Raw genomic sequence first — 22,535 nt, 5'->3', positions numbered from 1 at the left:
TGGCCCCGAATCACAGGATGAGAACATTATGCCCATTCAGTCTTCCTCAAGGCTCTCTGACTGAGGCAAGGAGAAAGTCTTGGTTTGGTGCTTATATGTCTTTAACAGCCTGTCTAACACTTGCTTCTTTTCCTTCTTAACAGAGAGAGAGCAGGCTTCAGGCCAGAGCCTTTCAAAGGGAGCAGTACCCAGTGAGGACTCAGTGACTGCTATGTCTGAATATCTGTGCCGCCCCAGAATTCACATGGTGAAATCCTAACCTCCAAAGGTGATGGCATTAGCAGGTGGGGCTTTTGGGCTTAGGTCATGAGGGTGAACCCGTCCTGAATGGGATTCTTCTCTTATAAAAGAGACCCCGCAGAGCTCCCTTGCCCCTTCCACCATATGAGGATTCAGCAAAAAGGCACCACCTGAACCAGGAGGAGGGCCGTCACCCGACCGTGCTGACACCCTGATCTCGGACTTCCAGCCTCCAGAACTGCGAGAAATAGATTTCTACTGTGTATAACCCACCTGGTCTGTGGTATTTTGTTATGGCAGCCGCAGTGGACTACGGCAGTAGCCTTGTTTTGTTCCCCTTGTGCTTATTTTTACGGTCATTTCCTATTCTATTCTGTTCTTTCTAGTCTATTCTACTTTACTCTACTTTTCTATATGGCGGTGATATAAAGTTTCCTTTCATGATAAATATAAGTTAAAAACAAAATTCAGTTTTAGAAGCATTTAAGTATTTATTAAAATTTAAACTATGTATTTAAAGTACGGCAAAACTCACACACACGGCGCTGGCTCAAAGGCACTCCACCCCTCTCTCACCCACCAGCTTTGTCTTATGCTGCCCCACAGGTACCTGGCCCTCACAGTGGCTTCCGCAGGTTCCCCAGATCCATTCCTGCCTCCTGTCTTCCTCCCACCCAGGGCCAGCCCCTCCTCCTCCTGCTCCGGGAAGATGGTCCTAAGCTCTCTCACTTACCCCTCCGGCCCTACAGGCAGTAGTTCCTGCTCTGTTTGTTCTCCAGTTGCTTCCTCTGTGTTAATGTGCTCATTTCACCCAGCCTAAAAGATGGGGGGCTTTCACGACCGTTCCTCAAGGTACCTGGACAATGCTGGGGACACAGTGGCAAGCATGTTCCTGAAGGATGGCTGGTTCCGGCCCACCTGGGCCCCCATACTTGCCCTTGTGCCCTTCTCATCAGGATGTGAGTTCACTGGGAAACCCTCAATTCCACTCCCCTCTCCTCCGCATTAACCAGTGTGTTGGTCCCTTCAAACACTCGCTCGCTCACTGCCATTCATTCACATATTCAGCGGTCCCCTGGACGGGTTGTCCTATGGCCAGGCCCTGTGCTTGGCGCTGTGGGGGACGCAGAGATCACCCTGCCAGGATTTCTGACGCTGAAGCACTTACAGCCTCGTAAGGGAGCTCTGACACCCACAAGAATCAGCATCTCAGTTCACAGCAGGGAGAGGCTGTTCACACACAGGAAGGCTCAAAGAAGTAAAGCTTCATGGAGGAGGTGACATTAATTCCTTACACCACTGTCTAGCTGTGTGACCTTGGGCAACTTATCTAACCACTTTGCATCCTGGTCTCTTCATTTGTGAAATGAGGATAATAATGGATCTATCTCATAGGGTTATGAGAATTAAATGAATGAGAAAAAATATATACACATGTACAGGCTTCGAACAGTTCCCGGCACAAAATAAGTACTTGATAAATGTTGTTTGAGCTGGACCCTGGAAGACAGGCGGGATTGGGGAAGGGGGTGATGGGCACGGATTCCATAGGTGGGAACTAACATCCAAGCCTCCAACACACAAGGTGGACACCAGGATCGCCCATGGAAGCTGCTGTATCTCCCTGCTCCGCCCCTTCCCCGGCTCTAAAGGGATCCGCACACAGGCTCATATCCTCTCTTGGATTAACTAGGGCAAAAGTAGAGGGGAGACAACATCCTTCTCTAGCTTTAGACTCTGAGGCAGGGGCTGTTCTCAGCCCCTCTGTGCTGGCCGGCAAGGTGGCCCACTCCCAGCCCACTGCAGAGCTTCTCTGACGCAGGGGAGACATGGCCGCTGACAGCAGAGCCCGGCCGGGTCTCACGTCACTCTCAGAGTGTGGGCTTTGGAGACTCTGACCTGGGCCAGGCCAGGGAGCGGACGTCACTCCAGCCTCCACTTTGCCTAAGCCTGTGTCCTGCGGCCTGGGTACCCTCCTGCGGGCTTTTGTACAGCTGCCTTTGTGAGTGGGGAGGAAAGAATCGCACGGAGGCACATACATGCATGAATATAGAGGAGTTTTTTTAGCTAGGAATTCTGCTGCTGGGGAAACAAGAGGACATGTGCTTTCATCCGCTCATCATTAGCTAATCCACGCAGCAAACAATTATTGAGCTCCTACAGTGTACCTGGGACACCTTCCGGTGGAGGATGTCGCCCTCAACCAGGTATTCCCGTGACAGGGTGATCAGTGCTGAGATGGCTGAAGCATGGACAGCGCAGGGTGCTTTAGGGGCTGGGTCCTCGGGGCCCCTAAATGCTGAGCTGCAGGGCTGCCCTGAGGCAAGACCTCCAGCCGCTTGCCTCTCACACCCTCTTCCCCACCACACACACAGGCATGGGCCCCGCCTCCTCAGCACCCCTGTCCGGCATCCCATCATTCCAGAGTTTCGTATAAATTTATTCTTCCCAATAAAGGAAGCTATCAATGTTTACATGTGATTCAACTTTTATCTTTGCCAGTTTTTTCCTATAAATCATTCGCAAACCAGAAGCCTCTTGTCGAACGATGTGCTGTGGTTTTCAGTTGGGAAAATAAGGTTATCACCCCTGGCAAACTCAGTTGGGTCCCGCACTCATCACCTTTGCCCTACTCATGGCCACACTGCCCATCCCCAACTCCGAGTCTGTCCCCAGCACATAAAATACCCCTCTCCCAGCCTCGGCACCTTCTCCAACCAACCTGTAGGCAAATACCCCTCAACTGGTACAAATTCAAACTCAAGGACGCTTCCCCCAAAACACACACACGTGCACGTGCGCACACACACACACACACACACACACAAACACATTCTTTTTCACACATCTGTGTGGAGAGTTCACCTCTCAGCCTCCTGCAAAGTACGAGTGACTAACTGCCAAGACCAACAGTCAGAAAGGGTTACACCCAGGGAGCTGACAAGGCCATCTAAGTGAGTCACTGCCTCTGATATTCCTGCTGTCACCATGGCAACACGAGCACTCACTGGGATGCTGGCTTGGGCAGGGACAGGAGGTGAGCCCTGTGCCCCAAGCAGGGCAGGTCTCATTCAAAGACCGATTGACTGATCAGATCACTCATTCATTCCAGTTCATATCAAGCACCTACTTTGTGCAAAATGCTAGAGAATCAGCAGAGAAAAGCAGGCAAGGTTCATGTCTTCAGCCTCACACGGAAGATCTTCATTCAGAATAAAATCACACTATTGAGTGTATAAGAACTTGCTAAGCTAAGGCCCCTGAAGGAAAGCAACGTGGAACAGAGAAGCAGTTATGCCCTGAGTTCCAATCATGGCTCTGCTACTAGCTAGCTGGGTCACCTTGGTCAAGTTACATATCTGGGCCTCAGTTTCCTCGTCGATAAAATGGGAGTGATAATAGTACCCACCCCAGAGTGTTGCTGTGAGGATTAAATGAGTTAATACAGTGTCTGGCACAGAGGAACCTCTCAATAAATGTTGGCCGCCTGTCCTGCACCAAGACAGCACCATGGACCGTCTCCTCCACCCACCCCCACCCCAGGAGCCTGTGCCTAGAGCTTTCGCCCAGCGGGAGCACTAAGCCAACCCATCCTCTTGCCAGGAGAGCCTCACAACCAAGGGCCCAGATGTACAAGGTGGCAGCCCTGAGGCCAAGGCTGAGAACAAAACCCTCAGGTCCACAGGGCATCGCACCCAGGGTTCCGGCCTCGGGGTGGGTCACCACTTCCTTGCTTCCCTCCTTTATCACCCCTCTCCCACCATCCGCCCTCCCCCGGGGGGCCGTGGGCTTGGAAACCATACACATAAGTTTCTCCGCTATCCTGGAAACTGATACCACCCTGTCAGCCCTCTGGTCTCCCAGACACTCTTTATCCAAGTCCCATGGGGACCAGGGGACTGGGGGTGCCTCACTGGGGGATGCCTTTCACCTGTTCAGCCCGCACTGCTGAGCAGAAGGGCAGCTGCTTTCCCTGGGTCGACAGGTGCTGTCCTAGGGGATGTACCTGGCAGGGGAGGGGTCCTTGCAGGGAGTGAGGCTGCACCTTGAGCACCCTAAGACTTCTGGGAACTGGTGACTTAAAGCGTTCACACAAGGGAAGAAGCAGGTCATTCCTAGCTCTGCTGGTTCTCTTATGGGACAGCCACATCCGCCAGGAGCTTCAGGCATCGAGACCTCTTCATATTTGCAAGAGGGAGGTTGAGAAGATGTGAATGAAGTCTGCAATAGCACAAAAGGCTGCTGAAGGGAAGTCACAGCCCTCTTCCCCTGTTTATTAAAAAAATAGTAGCTACAGTTTGTTGAACACTTTTCCCTGTGCCAGGCACTGAGCTAAGATGTTTGCACAATTATATTACTCAGTCTTCACAATAACTTTAGAAGAAGACACCCTGTGTTACATGTGAGGAAGCAGGCTCAGAGAAGTTAAATAACTTGTTCAAGGTCACACAGCTGGTGAGTGGCTGGCCTGGAGTGAGATTTACGCCTCTCTTTTTCTCCCTGCAGGTGTTTGCCCTACACACAGGTTTGCACCCACTCTGTACCTGGCCCGGTGCTAAGGGACAAGGAATAGGGCGAGACAAATAAGAGACTGTCATCCTTCATAGAATGAGGTGGCAAATAATTTGCTTTTTTCTCAAGGGGGAGCCCCAGTTAAAAACTCTACGTTCTGAAAAGTTCTAGGTAAATTCCTCATAAAATGATAGAGTTTTATGTAGCAGCAGAATGTCCACGTGGCGATGTCCTCCAAGAGCTGGAGGGGAGGGGTGGATGGGGACTCGAGTGGGAAGACAGGGGCTGTCAGCACAAAGGTGGTGACATAGATAAGGCACTGGCAAGCCGGCCTTTAGGGCAGACCTATGGCTCCAGTGAGGATGCACAGGAAAATGTAGATAGAAGAGCAGTGGCTGGGCTTCCCTGGTGGCGCAGTGGTTGAGAGTCAGCCTGCCGATGCAGGGGACACGGGTTCGTGCCCCGGTCCGGGAAGATCCCACATGCCACGGAGCGGCTGGGCCCGTGAGCCATGGCCACTGAGCCTGCGCGTCCGGAGCCTGTGCTCCACAACGGGAGAGGCCACAACAGTGAGAGGTCCGCGTGCCGCAAAAAAAAAAAAAGAAAAGAAAGAAAGGCAGTGGTCAGAGAGGCAGATGGGAAACCAGTATAGAGCCAGGTGCCCAGAGGCGGGCGAAGGGGAAGTTCTGAGAAAGAGATGGTTGACAGGGTCAAACCGTGCCGAGAGAGGCTCAGGATAAGGAAGATGTGGCTAAGGTCCCCCATTTGGATCTTCAGATGCCCCTGGAGGTCAGACTGTGAGATACAGTGGCTGAGGGGGGCCCTGGGGACTGTTAGTACAGGCGCTGCTGCCGGGAGTTTGGTGTAATAAACAGGGAGAGAGGCTGAGTGGCGGCTAGAGGGCGCAGCAGAGTCAAGCAAAGGGCTTCTGTTTCATAGATGGTCAAAGGCAGAGGGAGAGGGAAACTAGATTTGGAGGGTGTGAAGGTAAGGGTAGACGGTCAGACTCGGAGACAAGGCGGGTGGCTCTCTTTGGGCCTTGAGGGCTCACCCTCCCACCTCCTCCTTCCTTCAAGGCTAGCAGGCTCTCTCCTTCCCCAGGCGCCCCTCCTCCCGGCCCCTGCCAAATCTCATCACTCCCACACCTTGTCCCCTTGTTATCTCGCCCGGCAGCATCTTGACCCATTGCAGAGCTGCGTCTGGGCGAAAAGCAGTTTAGTGAGTGGCTGATGGTGCGTGTGGGAACACACCCTGATGACTTTCAATTGCTTTGTCTGCTCCGCTGGGCTGACAGCAACCCACTCTTGCTGCCCCCAAGTTAAAGGAAAACCCATGGCTCCCACCTTGGTTCTGTCTGTTCTTAAGGTCCATTACCAATGTCACCAGCCTCAGGAAGCCAGTCCTGGAGGTTGCGGCCTCTCTCACTCCACTGAGCCCCAGAGCTGGGCTGGCACCCTCAGAATAGCCCTGTGCTGTGGGACCTCCCTGTTTCTCACATCCAGAGACCCAGTGTCGCCTCAAGGGTAAGGGCTAGGGTGTCATGCGTCCGTCCCCATGGTACCCAGAACAATGCTCATTCCCTATCTGTTGGATGGCCTGAAGGTTCTTGGCCCCCCGTAGGGTTAGGAAGGGTCAATGAGCACACACTAGGTGTGGGCATACTCTGGGTCTGGCCATGCTGGGCCATGCGGTTGAGAAAAGAAGAAAAAAAAGCCATGCTTATGAGGAGCTCATGATCTAGTTGGTCTTCTGGGCCCAAGTAACGTTCCACTCAAATGCTAGTTGCTGAATGGATGAGAGGACTAGTGGGACCCTGATCCCTCACCTGGCCTCTGACTCGCTTACCCGGCCCTCCCCAGGGCCAGGGCCAGGGATCCTCCCCAGAGAAGTGAGCAGAACTGGGATATGTACCCCCTTCCCCCTGGTGCTCCCTCTTTCAGCCGTAGTCTCTGCCTGGAGTCTGTTACATCAGCACCCTAGTGAAGACTGCCTACTGTGCGTGAACTCGAAGGATGCAGAAAAGACCTAAGCACCAACAACAGATCTGCCAGTTAGCCGCTGTGAGACCTCTTGCAAACTGTGAATTCCTTTGAGCCAAACCCCTCATCTGTAAAGTGTGGATAACAGCTCCCACCTCACGGGACTGTGTGAGGATCAGGCGTGATCATGTATGTGAAGCACCTGCAGTGGTGCCTGTCTTGGTTCCCATCCCTTCTTTCCCTGCTATGCCTGTTTTCTGAATACAAGAATTGGACCAGGTTAGCCCCAACTATGGCCCATCTTATCCAGAATGAGTCAGGAGGGGCCCTCCCCACAATATCCACCATGCATTGTGCCTGGCGCTGTGCAAAGGTTTTTTTTGTATGTTTATATAGGATGTTACAAAAAACGTGAGTGAACTTTTTGGCCAGCCCAATACATTTCAATTTTCACAAAGCTCCCATGAGACAGGTACAATTATCCCCATTTTCCAGATGAAAAAACTAAGGCACAGAGAATAACTGGTCCTAGGGCAGAGCAAGGGGTGTAACAAGGAGTTAAACTCAGCTCTCACTAAGCTAAAGAGCTCCTGTCCTACCCAGAGGCCCCTGGATTCCCCCTGCCCCCTCCCAGGGGTAGTTGTTAAACAGCAACGTGTGTGCCGTGTATGCCGCCCAGGCCAGTGGGACAAGCTGGGCTGCAGTCCCATCACTGTCCAGTGGAGCCACATAATTCTGACTGGTACAGACTGTATCACTGCATAATGAAAATTGGGAGTCAGCCTGAGATATGGGCTTTGGGCAAGATATCTTATGAATTAAAAATTGTTACTTAGCTGCCTGCTGACAAAGGGGGCCAAGTCCCGGGTGGCACCTGGGCTGGGCTGCATTGAACAGCTCTGAGACCAACATATGGCAACCAGCGGTGTGGGTTACCTTGGCTTTCTATCAGAGAAGGAGTTGCAGGCTGAGAGCTTGCCGCCCCTCCTAAGGACCATCAGGGAGGGGGCAGATTAGGCCTAGCCCCTCTGCAAAGCTTTCCCTGAAGCTGCCTGGAATGCTCACCCTGCAGATCTCTGTGGGTGCCTTGTCTGCATTCAGGTCTCAGCTCAAAGGTGGTGGCGACCTTTGAGGGGGCCTCAAAGGAGCCCTCTCTAGTCACCCCACCATCCTACTCTCACCCTCATCACTCTCTTCTCCCTTATCCTGTTTTATTTCCTTCAAGCCACTTCTACTTTCTGAACATCTCTTTTCATCTGTTAATGTGTTTGCTTACTGCCTGTCCCCCCACACTGGAATACAAGCCCTGGGAGTGCAGGGAGCGGTTTCTCCCAGTGCCCCTGCTGATACACAGTAGGTGCTCCACGAAGGCTTTGGACCGATGCACGGGCTGCAGCACGGGTGTCAGGGCACCATGCTGAGGCTAGCGTACAAGGTTACAGGACAGAATGGTACCAGGGTGACTTATAATGTCACACATCACAGAGACCATAACTGCACCAGGGCTATGAGGAGGAGTCAGCCAATTAGCAATTCCACCTGGGACTATCACACCCACCCTACCACAGTGACACGTTTGTTTGAGCTGAGTGCATCTTGTTAATTACAGTTATTACCGACCAGTCCTGGAAAGACGATCTTTGAGCCCCCGGCAAGCAGGTGGGAATTGCAGTCTGCTTGTCTTATAGGCGTTTCACCAGAACGACAGTTTTCATTAAGCTCAAGTACACCAATAAATGATCACCTCTCGTAATAAGACCACAGACTGGACTCTGACTAATCTGGGTCCAAGTTATGAAACATTAACCTGAGTAGCCAAGGATAGTAAAGCGTATTATGCTAGGGTTGCTAAGGGTCAAGCCAGGCCCCCTCACCTACAGCAGCATCCAGCGCCCCACCTATAGGGAGAGGCGGCCCCTGGTCCTCTAACGACACTTCAATGGGGATCAGCAAGACATTGCCAGGGGCCAGGGCTGCTATCAGAATCTCCTGATTTCCTGAAAAACCTTTACTCTGTAACCAGGCAAATTTCTCCAAAGGGAATAAGCATGGATGTGCCCACAGGTGCAGCTCCCAGGATTTTCACCGTGGTGCTGTTTACTGAGGAAAACTGGGAACAACCTCAATGTCCAACAATAGGGATTAATTACGTTATGATATGAAATTCGGTCATCCACTAAAAATAATGCTGCAAGGAGAAGTTTGTGACTTGAAAGATACATGTTTGACATTTTCCCCCCAAAGGAGTCATAAAATAGCATAGTTCCGTAAGACACATTTTTTGTTGTTGCTTAAAAAATATACATATATAGAAAAAGGAATGAAATGTTGACAAAATGTTAACAAAAATGACCTCTGGGGCTTCCCTGGTGGTGCAGTGGTTGAGAGTCTGCCTGCCAATGCAGGGGACACGGGTTCGGGCCCCGGTCCGGGAAGATCCCACATGCCGCGGAGCGGCTGGGCCCGTGAGCCATGACTACTGAGCCTGCGCGTCCAGAGCCTGTGCTCTGCAACGGGAGAGGCCACAACAGTGAGAGGCCCGCGTACCGCAAAAAAAAAAAAAAAAAGATCTCTGAGTAGTGATGTGAGAGCAGTGTTTCTCAACCTCAGCTTCCCATGACATTTGGGCTGGATAATTCTTTCCTGTGGGAGACTGCTCCATGCATTGTGGGGTGGCTAGCAGCATCCTTACCCTCTAGCCACTAGAAACCAGCAGCACCCCTTCTCCCAGATGTGACAACCAATAAATCTTCAGACCATTGCCAAATGTTCCCTGCAGTGAGGGTTGAGGGGGCCAAAATCATTCCTGGTTGAGAACCATTGTTCTAGAGCCATTTCAATGTTTCCTTTTTTTTTTTTTTTGTGGTACGCGGGCCTCTCACTGTTGTGGCCTCTCCCGTTGCGGAGCACAGGCTCCGGAAGCGCAGGCTCAGCGGCCATGGCTCACGGGCCCAGCCACTCCGCGGCATGTGGGATCTTCCCGGACTGGGGCACGAACCCGTGTCCCCTGCATCGGCAGGCGGACTCTCAACCACTGCACCACCAGGGAAGCCCCAATGTTTCCTTTTTGATTTATGTGAATTATACTTGCAAAAACAATTAATATAAGTACCTTAAAGAGTAATCCCCAAAGTTCTAGAACTCGATAGTGGTGATGGGTGTACGACATTGTGAGTATATGTGATGCCACTTTAAAGTGGTAAATTTTATGTTATGTATATTTACCACCAAAAACCCCCCAATATTTGATGATGTGTGTCTATGTGTTCTAAGTTGGTGCTAGATGTGGGCTGAGTCGGAAACGGATTCACTTTAATGAGTAATTCTTTCTCTACCTGGGTTACCACCATGACTGACAATAATTTGCTGAATTTAATCTCCCTGAGGACGGGGACCTTTCCCACCATGGTCACTGCTACCTCAGCCGGATGAAGGAAGGGATTTACTCAAAGAGGAGTTTGCAAGGTACTGGAGAGTCTGAATAGCAAAAGATAAGGTCTCTGCACCCGGGTGGCATCGATCTAGGTGAGGAAGCTCACAGCGCCTGGGGCAGGGGATCCTCCGCCAGGCCTTAGAGGGCTGGATTTGGGTCAGTATGGAGAGGGGGAGGGCATTCTGAGCAAAGGGCTGGAGGGGACAATCAATTCCAAAGTGGGGAGCCATGGGACAAGCGGAGTTCACATGAAGCGGTGTCAGGAGTGGCTGATGCCAGGAGGTAGGACCCTTGAATGCTGGGGAAGTAGTTTGGATTTTTGTCCACAGCCGTGGGGAGGCCCTGGAGGCAGGAAGCCCTGTTGGTGATGAGAGCATGGACTGGGTGATGGCAGTGAGTAAAGGAGCAATAACCAGGGCCACTTACTGTGGGTTCTGAGCACTTCCCATGTATTGGTCAATTACTCGTCATGGCAACTCCACATGCCAGGTGGCATCAACATCATCATCATTGTTATTCCCATTTTATAGGTGAGAAAATCAAGGCACAGAGAAATTAAGTGATTTGCCTAAAGTCACACTACCAGTAAGTGGCAGAACCAGGATTCAAGTCTGCCTAACTCCAGAGCCTGGAAGCTTAGTTCACACACCAGGCTGCCCCCAAGAGATAGGGACGATGCATGCTTCTGCCCATTGGCAGAGCAATTCTGAGCTCCCTGAATTCTCAAGACACCCTGCAAGGCCAGCACTGCTATCAGAGGAGTTAACTGAGGCTCCGTCAGGGAAGTGACGTGTCCAAGAACACCTGGGTACTTAGTGACCAGGCTGGCATTAGAACCTGGGTCTTTTGGGTCTCAAATGGTCCTCCTAGCTGCCGTGGTTTCTCCTGGGTGGGGCTGGTGCTCCCTTGGCTCTGGGGGCCAGAGACTGGCCAGGAGAAGAACAAGGTGAGGAGAAGGGAAAAAAGGCCGACTTGCTCACTTGACTGGAGGCTGGTTACCTCCAGGACCCCGGGCAGGTGGGCCCAGAACACCCATGCCCAGCCTCAGCAGGAGCCCCTCCTTGGGCCAAGAGTGGGCGCTGAGGTGCACTGGGTCCCCGGACTGGCCCACATAATTCACCTGAGGCTTGGCGTTCAAGAGAGCGCCAGGGCTCTGGGAGATTTACAGGCTCTGATGAAGCCATCTCAGCCTGCGCATAAGAAGCGTTTGATATTTGATGATCTGAAAGGCCTTGTCCCAAAGCGGGAGTGCGAGGGGGGAAGGAGGAGGGTTTTCTTAAGAAAACAAAGAGGACAGTGATCAGATGCCCAAAGAGAAGGAAGCACGAAGGCGGGTATGTGCTGTCACCTTGCTGAGGCCATCACCCCCACCTCCAGCACCCCTGCACGGATCCAGCACTGAGACGTGGGAAAGGCAGGCCCAGGGGACGCGGCTTCTTGGGGAGTGGGGCACCAGAGACCACCTACCACACTATAAGGCCTCTCTAATGAGGCACGGGGTGGGGGTGGGTGATGGATAATGCCCCCAGGGAACCCACCATCTAAGGGGGAAGACTGGCCACCCTGAGGGAAGGACAAAGCGTATATATAAAGAAGCTGACAGAAGAACTCATAAAGGACCTGACTAGATGCACGCTTGTGGGCTTGTGGTCCTCTCTGAGCCTCAGTTTCCTCATTGGGGGGTGAGAATACCTGTCCTATTCACTTGGCTGTTTGGAGGTTCAGTGGGATAAGGGATCAGAAAATGCTTTACAAACTGGAAAGTGCTGAGCCTATGCTGGGTATGTGTCAAGGATAGTGAACCTGGTGGCTGGGGCAGGTGGAACTAAGCAGTGCCTGGAATTGAATGATGTTAGACAAGAAAGACTGGCGAAGAGGGGCAGGGTGGGGTGCAACTCCAGCTGTCGCTGCACACTGAACTTGGTGGAAGAGGAGGTTCGGCACTCCTGAACCTTCCCTTCCAATCCTATTTCCCAGGGTCTAACCTCTTCCTCTAAATGCTGCTTGTTCAGTTCCTTGTCTTGCCATCATTGTGACTGGGAAAAATGTCGGCATCGGAGAGCGCTGAGTTCGAATCCTAGCTCTGCTACTTCCACCCATGTGACTTTGGGCAAGTGAGCTCACCTCTATGAGCCTCAGTTTCCTCACCTGCCAGATAGGGATGATAATAATAGGAGGTGCCTCCTGTGGTGGCTGGGAGGATTCAATGAGACGACAAGCACGGAGCTGGCACAGAGCAATGCTCCCTGAATCCCCACGTCCCCTCAGCTCCCCTGCCACTTTCCTTCCCTGAATGCTGATCCCACAGCTGCCCCTCCTTCAGCCCCAAGTGCCGCAAGTTCCGGAGTGAATGACTTTCAAATCTAGGAAGGAGAGCCCATCACACACACCTTGAGCTGGGTAATTTATGAATCAAATTGTGCTCCGTCAGGGCTCCGCGGCCCAGAAATAGATGTGGTCGGACGAGGTTCAGGGAGCCAGCCTCAGACACAGTTATCTTCATAGAAACTGGCTACCAACTGGCAGAAGCGGCCCAGACAACTGACCTTGAGGGGCTCCCTGAGGGCTGAGAAGCCCCCCTCAGTCTGGTCCCTGAGTCCTGAAGAGAGGAGGGAGGTCTGCCTGGGTTCAGGAGGATAGCTGGTGATCTCGGGCAAGTTACTTTACCTCTCTGGGCCTCAGGGTCCTCTCCTGTTTAAAAAAGAGGGGGCTTTTCTATGGCAGCGGTTTTCAAATTTCTTTGTTTTAGTAGCAATCCTTTAATCAGACAAAATCTTCCCCAGAATCCCAGTATATAAAACAACCCAAACCAGAGCTAGCTGCCCTGGCTGAAGCAGATGGGGGCGCTCTGCTGGAGTCCAGCACACTCGGCACCTCCATGACCCCCAAAAGGGGCCCTGAGGGATGGGGTTGGGGGCTGGAGATTCAGGGAACCTGGAAGTCCCCACGGACTCTTGCAGTTTTAGGAGTCCACGGTTGTCTATGAGCGCTTAGCGAAGGATGCATGGCCTGACATACCACCTGGGTTACCCGAAGACCAATAAGCGCTGACCAGGCAGGTGAGGTAAGGTGTTCAGAGGATCAATATTTTTTCATCTGGGTCAGATCTTTTTGAAAAGGGCAGATGTTGTAGTGCCTAGGACCAGGGCTAAAATCTCAGCATCATTCCTCATAAGCTGTGTGACTGTGGGCAAGTTACCTACCCTCTCTGGGTTTTAGTTTCCTTGGCTGTTAAAGGGGACGGGTAATAGTTGTCTCATGGAGCTGACGGGAAGACGCAAGCAGGTAATGCATCTATTTAGTTCAGCACACAGTAAGTGCTCAGTAAATGTTAGTTGTTACAAATTCTTTTGGAGAAGGAAGGAAACTCAGCCCTCGACACATCCTTTGCAGCTTAATCCTCATCGATTACTAAACTGAGGTGAGAGGTAAAAATAATTTGTCCCAAGTCACATGGCTGGTAAGTGGTTGAGCTGAAATTTGAACCTACAGCATTTGATGGCAAAGCCTGTGTTTTCTCTCCTACTCCTCCCTAGAATCACTGCTTCTAGAAGGCCCCACCAGGAAAGCTCCAGATGGTGCCAGGCCCAGTTTCCTGATGTCGGAGGGTTTTCCAGCATCTGGTCAGTGACTCAGAATGTGACATCAAAGCAGATGTTTCTGATCAGGGAATGATGAGGGGGGCAGGGGGGAAAACGACAGATTTACTTAAGTACAAAACCCACTTGACAATGTGGAAAACAAATATTGTGTTCTGCTGAATATAAGTCAAAATCATCATGAAAAAATGGCAAATTCATCCTTCAGGGCAGGAGCCCCCATCGTGAAAACTGGAAGGTTGGGGTTTCCCAGAGGGTGTCCCCGGGAACTCTGATGCCTGGGGTATAGGAAAGGCCAACTTTTTAAAAGTTCTGTGGTCAAATACATTTGGGAAATGCTGAATAGGCACCTTCGCTGCAGGACTTGTTAGAGCCTTTAACGGGCTAACGTGGCTTGTAACGTGCCAGGACAAGGATGTTGTGATGCGGTGTCTTTCCAACTTATTTGGCTACGGAATCCTTTTCGCAAAGGCTCTCTTGAGGAGTGGTATGGGAAACCCACTGCCCTCCGGTGGGCTCTCTGAGCATGAAAGGTAGATGTGTCCAGCGTCAGAGATGGAAGATGCTTAGCGCCCACCAGGTCCAAACTTCTTCTCCCCCTGTGGAACTGAGGGTCAGAGATGGTGAGTGACTTGGCTAACATCACACAGCAAGTTAGAGGCAGAGCTGGCACCAGACGGGTCAACCTCAAGTCTGGCTCAAGTCTGGGCACCCGTCCAGGACACAGATGTGGATCCCAGACCAGGGGTGGGTTCCTTAGCAGTTTTGGGACCATACTTAAAAAAATAAAAAAACCTTTCTACTATGGAAAATTTCAGAGATAAACAATGCAGAGAGAAGAGCACAACGAAGCCCTGTGTACCCATCACCCAGAGTCAACAATTATCAACATTTTGCCAATTTTCCTTCTTTTAAACTCACCCCTCCCCCCGGCACTGGCGTTATTAGAGCCAATTCCAGTTCATTCTTAAATACTGTATATGTCTCTGATGAGGACTTCAATGTGGACAGACACGCCACTATCACATGAAACAAAGCCGATGATTCCTTAATGTCACCCAAGACGGGCCATATGCGAGTTGGGGGCCATTTCTGAGGTTGATGTTAGGGTGAGAGGTGTTAACCCTTGCTCCCCAGAGACCCAGCCTCCGAGATCACTGAAAATGAAAGAAAAGGTCCTTTTAACAATACCTGTCATGTTCCATTTCTTAAGAACGAAAAGAAGAAAAAAAGATCAGAAGTAAATACGGTAAAATGTCAACAAATGTTATCTGGGTGGTGAATGTATGGAGGCGTGTTATGTCCGTTTCCGTACTTTTCTAAATATTTAATATTTCACATTTGCCAGTGATCCTGGCCCTGCTTCTCTGATGAAGGCCAGGGGTCCTGGACTGGGGCGTGTGTGTGTGTGTGCGTGTGTGGTGCGTGGGGGGAGTGGGGTGGGTGACCATGTCATCCTCCTGGCAGCCTGGATTCCAGAATGCCCGCATCCTCCCAGCGTGAGCATCGGCCCCAGATGTCTCATTATGTCTCCAGGCCCTGGTCCCTTGCGCCACACCGAGTGGATGTTCAGAATGCTTGATGAGTGAGCCCAGCCAGACAGGGAGGGGCGTCCCGAGACATTTCCGTTCCCTTGGCTCAGACAGGCAGGAACTTCTGCTGAGCAAGCAAGAAACAGGAAGAAGAGCGATTTCCTTGCCTTTTTGGCCAGGGAGGACGATCAGCCCCCAAGATCTGTGCGAGGCCTTTGATCACTTTTTTGAAATAGAAAGGCCACAGGTCAGAGTTCAGGGTACTTCCCACTGGGCCACCCTCAGGATGCATGGTCTGGGGTCCTTCTCGATTAGAGGGGCTAGCCTGGGCTACAGACTCCTGCTTTCTTGGCAGGAGGGCAGTTTCTCTGGGGTGCTCCCAGCACAGCTGAAGGGATGGGTACCCTATGGTACCCCCACTCCAAGCTCTGTGAATGGATACTTCTGCGGGGCGGGGAGGGGAAGCAAAGGATCCAGCTGAAGACAGATGGCATCTTTTGGGGATGTTTTGCAAGCTTGAGACTCTCAGGGCCCATGGAAAAGAGGAAGTAAACCCTTGTTTGTGAAGGAAGCTCCTGGCACTGCCCCTGGCACCAAGCAGAGCCTCAGAGCCCAAACACCCTTCATCCCAGGCCAGACGGAGGGCAGTCTTTGACCTTCGGCCCCCTCCAACCTCTGCCCAGATGTGCCCACTCTCCCTCCCGGCAATGCCAGCTGTGGCAGCCCCAGCCTGCAGCTCCCCTGTCCGAAGATAACTTATGGCTTTAATTACCGAGAGCTGGGTGTGAGTGTCTGGAAGGAGCCAGCCCCACCAGGCTTGGTTCCTGTCGACAAGGGGCTGCCAAGTTGGCGAGGGCAGTCCTGCGTGCTGCCACACTGTCCCCCCCTCTCTGGGCGGTGACAAGGTCCTCCCTTCCCTTCTGGGGTGCCTGCAGCCTGCCCACCTGCTCTGAGGGTGGGGTGGGGGAGCATGGATGCAGTGGGGGGTGTGGGCAGAGCGGCTCTGAGGCCAGCCCCTGAGAGAGCTTTGTCTAGAGAGTCGTGGGAAGATGCAGGAGGGATGAGCTGGGGTAGGGAACAGCAGGCGAGGCCCGGGGGACTCAGAACAATGACCAGGCCCTCCCGAGGGAGAAGGGCTCCCAAAGAGGCTGGGGTGGTGTGGAAGAGTTGCGAGCGGCTGGACAGACAGATGGACGCAGCCAAGATGGTTCGCATGACGAACCCTCCAGATTGTCTTTCACCTGGCCACCCCAGTGGGCTTCCAGCTGGTCTCCCTGCTTCTCCTCTTGCCCCCTCTCCAGCCCATTCTCCAGCCAGCACATCTTTCAAAAGCCTGATGCAGATCAACTTACTCCACTGCAGTGTCTTCCCAGTGCAAATGGAATAACCCAACTCCTCGGCCTGGTCTGCAAGCCCCTGAATGATCAGTCCCTGTCCAGCTCTCTGACCGCACTTGCTTCTCCTAATCCTCTACTCTCCACTACACTGAAGCCTCATCCGACCTCTTTTTCCAGTTTCCTGTTTCTTAAATGTACACAGCTTATGGTTGTCTCGGGGCCTTTGCACATGCTGTTTCCTCTGCCTGGAGCTCACTTCCGGCATAGCTCCACGTGGCTGTCTCCTCCACTGTTGCTCAGGCCCCTCTCAAATGTCACCGTAGCAAAAAGGGCACCACCCCAGCTAAGTGGCTGCAGCTCATTCTCCATCATACCTCCATCCCCTGTTTTATTTTCTTGTAAGCCCTTGTCACTCTCTAAACTGATCTTGTGCATTCATCTGTTTATTTTCTGTCTTTCTCACTAAACTGTAAGATCTGTGAGGGCAACAGCTTCATCTCTCTTGCTCATGGCTGTGTTCCCAGAGCTGACACATGAGAGGGGTTGGATAAATATTTCTGAATAATCAAATGAGCCCCAACTCTTTGTGTTACAAAAAGGGACACGGACCTTCAAAATGTCCAGCAAGCTAGAGGCAGAGCCGATAGACCAGAAGCGACTACCCTGACCTCCAGGACCAGGTCCCTTGCTCTACTGATCCTTCTTTGTGTGGGGGGTGAGCTGCCAGGACTGCCAACCTCTGCTCCCTTCCTCAATAAAAGCGCCCTAGGGAGGCAGGCTCCAAGGTCCATCGTGGGGGTTTTGAGGAGCTCCCCCCGGTGATGGAGTGACATTTTCCTGCACCTGGGGCAGCTTAGGGCAGGGCATGTGGGGAGAGCTAGGGCAGAGTAGCTGAAAGAGCGAGCCTGGGAATCAGGTCCCTCCCTCGCTGCTCTGGGCCTTGGTTTTCTCATCTGTGACTTGGGAGGGTTGGACTGGATGGTATCTGGGTCCCTGTGACAGGTGAGCCCCATGAAACTGGGCCCCTGATGTTGGGAGAAAGATAGAGACTGGCAAGGGGACAGGTGAAGGCACAATAGTGCCTGTTCTGCTCCCCTCCCTCCCTGACCCCAGCACCGCCACAGGCTCTTGCCCCCGGCCCGCGTTATCAATCTCCCTCCACCTGGAGAACACCCCTAAATGAAATTCCTATTGGCATGAATCCTGTGATATAACAAGTCACTCGCTTTGCCTGGGAAATGAAAGATGATAAGGCAGAGTTCCTGGGACAGAGGCGATCTCCATAAATCTGCCAGGGTGTTCTGGGATTACTTTGTGGGATTAATTACCTGTCCTTCAAACAAAGACCTGATCTCAGAGGCCGAATGTCCCCAACCTGTGAGGGAGGGAGCTTTGGGCGGTGGCAGGTGGGGCGGGGGTGGGGGGCCCTGGGCTGATGGGCAGGCCACGGCGGGGGGCTGCACAAGTGGGGCACTTTAAGATACCAGGTCAGCACTTCACTCCTTCTGGAAGACCCTACACCGCTCCCTCCTGCCCAACACACCAAGTCAACCTGCTTCCAAGACTTTCTGCAGCTTGGGCCTTCTTGACCTCCAACAACCCAGCTTCCCCTCCCACCTGTTTCTCATGTCAGCCCAGGGCAGCACTATCTCCTCTCCTCTCCTAGTTACACTCCTACTGCCCAGAATTGGGGGGCTTCCCAGCATGGATGGGAAAGTTCTATGTACAGTAGACAGAATAAGGACTGGACCAGGAGCCAGTTCAGTGTCTACCACTTCTCCAACCATATGACCTTGAGTTTCTTGAACTCTCTTGGTCTCAGTTTACCCACCCATAAAATGGGAACAGCATAGGCAAGGTCTGTACATGACAGGGTTCTCATGAAGACCCAGTGGGGCACGGTGGCCCGTGGAAAGCACGTGGACTTCAGACTCACACAGACCTGCCATTTCTTGGTCTAGCATGACCTTAAATGTTACATAACCTTTCTGAGTCTGTTTCCTCCTCTGTGAAATGGGGACACTGATAGAGCTTGTTGTCAGCATAAGATACAACCTCTGTAGAGGGCCTGGCATGACATCCTTGGGAGGGATTCCACTGACATCCTCATTACGCTGCAAGAGGAGTGCGGTCACAACGGCTTTCTGTCTTCTGCTGTCCCCCCAGGCCGGTCCCTTCTCCCTGCTGAGCCCACACTGTGTGCGAACCTCCCTCCTCTCCCAAGTGGACCCAAGCAGAAGGCATCACTCCTGGGGCCAAGGAACACCAGTGCTAATCACAGGGTGGCTGCCCAGGGCCAGGCTGGACACCAGCCAAGCCCCAATTAGCTGTCTGAGTCACAAGGGCCACGGAGGAAAGGCGGTTGGTATAGCCTTTGGCTCCCTGGAAAAATAAGGAAGGGGATGGATTTCATGGTAGAAACATGGATGTTAGATGGTCACCTCTGGGTGGAGGTGGCTGGGGTGGGACAGAAAGGTCCTGGATGTGAGATAAGGGTGGCCATGCCACATGTGACTTGGGCAATCCCAGGCAGGCCACAACCGGTCGGCTTCCATGGTCTCATGGGGTGAAGTGGGAAGGCCATCCCTCCCTTGCAGTGTCATCCTGAGGATGGATTGCTTAGGTGAAGGCCCCTGGCAGCTGCTCAGGCACACATGAGCCCCTTAGGAAAGGATGGCTGCTTCCTAGGTTCCCAGGGAAATGTGGATGGGGCCCAAGCAGGCCTCCAGGGTTCAGAGGCCCATGTCCTAGGGGCCTGGTGGACATGTGGATTCCAGGGGATTCCATGATCACCATGATGGGGAGGAAGAGAATGGAGATAAGAAGGCAGATGCTTGTGGACCCCGAGCCAACCAGGCAGCCACAGGCCAGAGGGGACACGGTCCTGGGCACAGGGTGGGGGACAGCGGATCAGAGAGCAAATGGAAGCTGAGCTGGTTGGTGAGCATGAACCTCCCATGAGAAAAGGAAAGGGAGTGACCAACCTGCTCCCATCAGCTCAGCAGACGGGGCAAGTTGGGTGGTCAGGGAAGGCTTCCAGAGGCGGTGAGCGGGAAGATAAGGTTTGAAGGAGGGGCGGAGTACAGAAAGATGGATAACAGTGGAACAGGCAGACTAATCAGGTAAATGGGATGACACAGGCACCTCTCTGCTCTTCCCAAGTACCCTTCTTTCAAGAAGGTGCAGTGAAAAGCAGTCACTTCTCCTAGGTGATGTGAATGAACTTGTGAACAGTAGTAATTTACTGAGCATTTACTATGTGCCAGTCATTGTGCTAAGTAAGCACTGCCTTCTCTTTTAGGCAGGGGTTTGAACGTCAATCTACAGAAGTGATTTGTTGTGGTCCCACAGGCAGTTGAACTTGGAGTTAGAATTTGAACTCAGATCTATCAGATCCAAAGCTCTTAGCTGCTACCTCAGCATACAAATGCCGAAGCCACTTCTCAGGGAGCAGCCAGTCGGTCATTTTGTCCTGTGGGTGGCCCATCCCATCACTCCAGGTTGAGTCAGTTTAGGGACAGGGTCCGTACCTCCTAACTCCTTGGCCACTGTGCCTTTAGGATGGCCAGTGTGTGAGGTAGGTGCTTTGAGTCCCAGAGAAGCAAGATGAGAAAGAAAGAGCAGAGATTTCCTGGGCATGGAATGGGTGTAGGGTTTAGGTAAAAGGGGCGTTTGCTTCTTCAGATCTGTTGGGTCCATCCACATCCCTCTGAACTATATCCATCTTATTGGACTCCAGATTTGATCTCCAAAACTGGAGTCCAAACTGCTTGGGTCCAAATCCTGGCTCTGATGTTTACAAGCTCAGTGGCCTTGGGCAAGTTACTTAACCTCTCTGAGCTTAGTTTCCCCATCAGTAAAGTGGCAACAATGATAGTACCTTTATCATCGGGGTGCTGTGAGGAGTAAATGAGTTCATATACGAGCTGCTTAAAGCAGTGCCAGGCACGCGGTGATTACCAAATAAATGTTAGTAAATGTTATTATTAGTTGGGTGGGTTTTCCCCTTTACCTCCCATCCTACTCCTTCTCTTCTCCCAAAGAAGTACCAATCCAGTGCTTTGCTAAATGTCTCTGTATGTGCTTGTATTATTGTTAAATATCTACTGTGGCTATCGTTTTTTTTTTTTTTAACTTACAGACATGGTATTATGCTATTCCATTCTATTTCTTTTATCACTCAATACTAGGTTTTAAAGATTTATCTACAATAGTTTGCTGTCTGTACATCTATTAGGTTGAACCCTATGAAACTGATGACATTCGACCATTTTTGACCTACAAAAATGGTGATTTAGTCTAATAGTATCTGGCTTCTAACTGATACAGAGTTTTTGTTTTTTTTTAACATCTTCATTGGAGTATAATTGCTTTACAATGGTGTGTTAGTTTCTTCTGTATAACAAAGTGAATCAGCTATATGTATATATATAACCCCATATCCCCTCCCTCTTGTGTCTCCCTCCCACCCTCCCTATCCCACCCCTCTACGTGGTCACAAAGTACCGAGCTGATCTCCCTGTGCTATGCAGCTGCTTCCCACTAGCTATCTATTTTACGTTTGGTAGTGTATGTATGTCCATGCCACTCTCTCACTTTGTCCCAGCTTTCCCTTCCCCTTCCCCATGTCCTCAAGTCCATTCTCTAGTAGGTCTCTGTCTTTATTCCCGTCTTGCTCCTAGGCTCTTCATGACCTTTTTTTCTTTTTCCTTAGATTCCATATATATGTGTTAGCATATGGTATTTGTCTTTCTCTTTCTGACTTACTTCACTCTGTATGACAGACTCTAGGTCCATCCACCTCACTACAAATAATTCAATTTCACTTCTTTTTATGGCTGAGTGATATTCCATTGTATATATGTGCCACATCTTCTTTATCTATTCACCCGATGATGGACACTTAGGTTGCTTCCATGTCCTGGCTATTGTAAATAGAGCTGCAATGAACATTTTGGTACATGACTCTTTTTGAATTATGGTTTTCTCAGGGTATATGCCCAGTAGTGGGATTGCTGGGTCATATGGTAGTTTTATTTTTAGTTTTTTAAGGAACCTCCATACTGATACAGAGTATTCTTTAGTGTAGGGGTTGGCAAACCTTTTCTGTGAAAGGCCATAGTAAATATTTTAGACCTTGCAGGTCAAGAGGAAAAATTGAGGACATTATGTTGGTACTTATCAAGAGAGAAAACAAATTTCCACAAAATTTTTGATGAAATTTGAAGTATAACAATAATTGAGCACCATTTTTTTTGGTCTACTAGTAAGAAGAGTGGAATTTTGGGGCAAAGGATAATACTTTACTTAAATGGAGTTCAAAGATAGTGCAACTACCATCAAATCAACTGCAAAAATACTCATCTTTAAAATCCATTCTTAGCTTGTAGATCATACAAAAACAGGCAGAGGGAGGACCTGGCCCGTGTGCCCATGTGAGTATGAAGAAGTTGGTCATTGTAACTGCCATCTGCATTTCTCTGATTTCTAGACAGTTTTGGTACCTATCCGTATATCCACTAATCTTCCGGGTGTCCCATTCTGTGAATATACTTTGCTTATTTTTCTATTGACTTTACCAACTTTTTCCTATTGATTTGCAGGAATTCCTTATATATTCTAAATATGAGTCCCTTGTTGGTTTTAATTGTTGCAAGAATCTGTTCCACACATGTCATCTGTTGTTAACTTTGTCTATATACTTCAGTGGAACTGGAAATCCTTTGATGATCAATTTTTCATTTATGGCATGTGCTCCTGGGTGTTAAGAAGTCCTTTCCAACTACAAGGTCACAAAGACACACCCCCACGTTTCCTTTTATGAGCTTTATATTTCACCTTTCACACGGAAGCCTTTAATCCATCTGGAGCCCACCTTGGTATACAGTGCATGGTAGGGATCT

At 51.0% G+C, this 22,535-nt stretch overlaps 1 protein-coding gene across 1 annotated transcript in view; it reads right to left on the bottom strand.

The window, feature by feature from the left end:
* Positions 1 to 22,535, bottom strand: part of LOC309834716 (cadherin-23) — a gene marked incomplete at both ends in the record, with an annotated part of 313,077 nt that overhangs the window by 141,998 nt on the left and 148,544 nt on the right. The gene's annotated exons all lie outside the window — the stretch shown is intronic.

This window comes from Grampus griseus (assembly GCF_964374135.1).
Source record: "Grampus griseus genome assembly, chromosome: 16".
Lineage (NCBI taxonomy): Eukaryota > Metazoa > Chordata > Mammalia > Artiodactyla > Delphinidae > Grampus > Grampus griseus.
The sequence above is the reverse complement of the archived record's forward strand: the minus strand, read 5'-3'. Positions and strand labels throughout refer to the sequence as shown.